A 5,011-nucleotide genomic window follows, 5' to 3' on the forward strand; every position below is an offset into this window, starting at 1 on the left:
GGGGATGTAGCTCAGTGGTAGAGCGTTCGCTTTGCATGTGAAAGGCCCCGGGTTCGATCCCCGGCATCTCCACCATACTTTTTTTCTTTTATACGCTTGTAATATTAAATACCACATACACTTCTTGTTCCACAACTAAATGTCTCTAAAATCTGACACAAAAAGGATACCACACTGCGTTCGCTTCCACACCTGGTCCACAGGGTGTGTGAAATATCCACAACAATATTATGGAGCCACTGTATTCTTTCTACTTTCGGAGAGTCAAAGAAATCATGTGATGCAGCTGCTTTGAATTTTTTACTCACCCGTACCGACAATTTAGAAGTCTCGACGCTGATTGACTGATTACAAAGTTAGAGTTCACGTGATAACTGATAAAAAAAAAACGCGAAAAATCATGTTCAAAACAGTAAAATATTTATATTTGGGACCTTTATTTCGAAACATAATTTTTCAGAACAAATCCAAAACATTTACTGTTACGTTTGGAAGCTACTGATACCCACAGAAGAGATGAGGCGTCCTGCGTTGTGACCCAAATACATTTAAATGTGTGGCACCGCCCAGTATATACACTCTCTAATAAAGAATAGGGAATGTTAAAAAATAACAGATAATGATAGAAAAAGGGTGAATAATTTTTTTTTTAAAACAGGACGAGGTGTAACATGACAATGTACAGAACGGTGTCTTGTAAGGGTGCAAAAACTAAGAAAGACAACGGGGTTTCTTGATGAATGAGTGAGTTGGGTTTAACGCCGCTATTAACAGTATTCCAGTTTTATCACGGCGTCTCAGCTTAATGTGGGAGGAAAGCCCGAAGTGATGCAGGTCTCAGACGTTTACAACGTCGGTGAAACCCACGAGCACGGGTATGGTGCTGACCAACATTGAAACATAATCGGGATGAACCGGGATTCGAACCCACAATCATAGGTTTCTGGCGTGCCCAAAGGACGCAACTCTGCACAGCGAATCGCGGCGCCTTATACGACTGGGCCACCCGTGTCCCCCTTGATCAATGATGGACCATGCTCATACTCTCGTCTATACCGCGTGGCATGGTCAGAATCAATCTTCCAATGACATTTTTGGAAGGTCTTGCCCACTCCTCTCAGTGCCAGGCCCAGTTCGGCTCAAGTAGCGGATAGCCTTTGACGTCGATATAAACATGACTTCCGATCATCGATCATCGATCATATCCCATGCTGGCGTGTTCCATGATTTGTTTGTTTTTTGTTTAACGCCGCACTCAGCAACATTATATTCCAGCTATATGACGGCGGTCTGTAAATGATCGCGTCTGGACCAGACAATCCAGTGACTGACGCCATGAGCATCGATCCACGCAATTGGGATACGATGACATGCATCAACCAAGTCAGCGAGCCTGACCACCCGATCCTGTTAGTCGCCTCTTACGACAAGCATAGTCGCCTTTTATGCGGTTAAGATCAGGTAACCATGCATTTCTAGATAACAATCGTGGGACACTTTTCCACTTGTTTGCTGTGGGACATCGTCCATGACAACAACAGAATGAGGGGCCATGTTGGGTATTGGTTTTTCCCTGCAACCGTTTTACAATATGTTCAAACTTCATTCGTCTGTTTGTTGTTTAAAACAGCACTCAGCAATATTCGAGCTCTTTGACGGCAGTCTGTAAATAATCGAGTCTGGATCAGACAATCGTAATTGACATCATGAACATCTATCCATGCACGCTATTGGGATATGATGACATGCATCAACCAAGGCAACGAGCCTGACCACCCGATCCTGTTGGGTTGGTGCAGAGCTGTTACCCGGATCTTCACGGGTTAGCAGGTGTGCAATTTGCATGACTCCTACTCAAAAAATGCGTATTTGTACACTCTCAACACGCCTGTGTTTACCAGTCTTTAGTGAGATGATGGTCGGCTGATGGGATCAAGGAACCTTGATGTCTCATAAATGGTCGGCCTGAATCGTACATTTTCTGATGGTTTTATTTTAGGTTGGAGGTAAGGGCGATGGTTTGGTGGCCGAGAGGGGATATCACTTCCTCGCCTTCAATTAAGGTCGCGGGGAAGCTGGAAAGCAATAGTACGAGGCGAGAAAACAATAGAGCGAGAAAGCAATAGAACGAGGCGAGAAAGCGATAGAACGATACAGAAAGTGATGGGACTGGTCCACTAGATCGGCTGGCTGCGGTGTTGGTGTATGTAATATGAGTGAGTGAGTGAGTATGGCTTTACGCCGCTTTTAGCAATATTCCAGCAATATCACGGCGGGGGACACCAGAAATGGGCTTCACACATTGTACCGCTGTCGGGAATCGAACCCGGGTCTTCGGCGTGACGAGCGAACGCTTTAACCACTAGGCTACCCGACAGCCCCTTATGTATGTGATATGAGATGGCGGATTGGAGTTTTATTTGGTGTTCTGTGGTGCGGAGGTTGAGGAGGTTGAGGAGTCTTGATGTTCCTCCGATGTATGTTTCACCACAGCAGCACCGAGTCTTACTGTGTCTGGCGGCAGGGGTTGGCTTTCTTGTGGCCTTGGTGATTGTCTTCAAAGTGCGTATTTATGCTGGCGTAGATGGTGTCTTGTTGGGTTGTGTGAATTTGTAAGAGTCCTATGTAATTTTAATTTTCTGATGCCGGGCTTGTCCTGAATGGCACTGTCTAGTGTCTGGGTGATATTTCAGAGTTGATGGTTCTGCTGACGAGTGTAGCTGGGTAACCGCAGTGAACACATGCTTGTTTGTTTTTTTAACGCCGCGCTCAGCAATATTCCTGCTGAATGTAAATAATAGAGTCTGGACCAGGAAATCATGAGAATCGATCTACGCAATTGGGATACCATGACATGCATCAACCAAGTCAGCGTGCCGGACCACCAGATACCGTTAGTCGCCTCTTACGACAAGCATAGACGCCTTTTACAGTGTCAATGAAAGAGCGTCTGCATGAAATGTAACTTCCCTCATTTCCATGAAGATATTTCCATGTGCAAATGTCAACATGCAGGTGGCTTAAAGGAATAAATCCTTCACTGTACATGCAAAGAAAACCGATGAAATACGGCATGCATGGGTTGCTGAAGACATATTCTCTACCCGCATCTTCACGGGTCGTGAACACATGTCTAGGAATGGATGATCTATAGTTCTTGGTGTTGACGAGATTTTCTCTGCGCTTTAGGTGAGGTGTCTGTGGTGGCAGTCTCGATCTGTTGGCGGTGGTTGTACTTGTATTCCTGCATTAGTCAATATGGGTGGGGATTCTCGTATACTTTGTTTTGAACTTCTTGTCTTTCTTGTGGGCAACGACGTCTTGGGAGTCATGTTCGCCGTTTAATTCAGACCCACGATATATGTTCTAGTAAGTGTGATTGAGTATGGTTTTACGCCGATTTTAGCAATATTCCAGCAAGATCACGGCGTAGGGCACCAGAAATGAGCTTCACACATTGTATCAAATCATTGAGGAATCAAACCGTGAAGACACCCCTTCTATCAAACCATCTAGAGTTCGATCCCCGGCTGCGTCATACCAAAAGACGTTAAAAGATTGTACTTGTTGTTACCCTGTCTGGCGATCGTCATTTAAGGGGCTACAACAAGGACTGGCCGGCTCGGAGTCAGTATACTGTGTCTGAGTGGGGTATTTATGTTAAACTGTGGCATAGTATCTCAGTGAGCTAGCACTATAAATCGGCATCAGTCAAGACTAGTACAAGCAGCCACAAAATAAATCTTGAAACCCCATTTCACCTCACCTCACCTCGCCCTTCTATCAAAGATGTGGAGGGCTTTCTTTTTCGTGTCAGCGTCAGTCAATGTTGAATTCGACTCTTCAAGGTTTTAAATAAGACAGAAAATGTTTCATAGATTGATAATTTATTTACACAATTTTCATATCAAACTCATGCTGACCTAAGAGAATTTTACAAGCACATAATTGGAAATTTATTCATACATGGACATACAGTAAATGACGTTTATAACGAACGCTCATAAGGAACTGACAGATATAAAAGGTGTTTTGATCCCCTCAATTTGCTGAATATATGCTTATAACAAACTACGGTTATAACGGACAAAAATTAGTAGTCTCTTTGAGTTCGTTATAACCGTAGTTTACTTGATATCAAGAACAGACAAAATTATGTCAACCTTCAAAGTATAGTTGTAGCTGTGAGTGAAGTGACACAAAAATTAACAGTCTTAAGTCTATATTTCAATGAAACAATTAACAAACGCAATATTTCTGAACAGTTACGTTTGACAGTGCCACCAGCTGATGTATAATGATGCAGACAGGTGGTATAAAACAACATTCATTCATTCATTATGATTTCCAGAACTTGCTATGTCATCATAATCCACTTCAGACGTGTCTCGACTCGACACTATGTTAAGTTTGTTTTAAGCTGCGACAACAATATTATGCTAAAGAGGTAGGTGTACAAGCAACTGCAACCTTAGCAATAGCACTGAGGAGACACAACCTTGCAGACAAATCTTTCATCCCAAACTGACTTCCACAGGAGAGATCGCTTGTGTCAGATTAAGGAGATCTCCTTGGAGGTAAGAAATTGCATCACAATGCTCTGCAGACTATTATGACATCACCGGTTACATGATGTCACAATCAAATGACATCACTAACCTCTATGCCCCTGTAGTATAGTAGCTGTACTTTTATCATCCAAAACTGGCTCCCACAGGAGATATCGCTTCAATGAAATTACATCACAATGCTTTGCAGACCATTGTGACGCCACTGGTTACCATGACGTCACAATCAAATGACATCACTAATAGCTTTGCTACTGAAGCTGTTAGCAGTACTTTTTTACACTAAAGACACTGCTAATTCCTGTCAAGAAATTGAAAAAGCTGGAAGAATGATGTTGGATGATAAATAAAATCTCACCCATGTGTCTTGATATCAAATATATCAACAAGTTTGATAAAAGTGGAAAAAATCCTCGGCAAGCCTCAAAATTTTTCCACTTTTA

At 42.9% G+C, this 5,011-nt stretch overlaps 1 non-coding gene across 1 annotated transcript; it reads left to right on the forward strand.

Moving 5' to 3' along the window:
* Trnaa-ugc lies at window positions 1–72 on the forward strand. The gene has a single exon. It is a non-coding gene; the product is annotated as a tRNA-Ala (tRNA).
* The last annotated feature ends 4,939 nt before the right edge of the window (window positions 73–5,011 follow it).

Source organism: Haliotis rufescens, unplaced genomic scaffold, assembly GCF_023055435.1.
Source record: "Haliotis rufescens isolate VD_foot unplaced genomic scaffold, xgHalRufe1.0.p SCAF_17, whole genome shotgun sequence".
Lineage (NCBI taxonomy): Eukaryota > Metazoa > Mollusca > Gastropoda > Lepetellida > Haliotidae > Haliotis > Haliotis rufescens.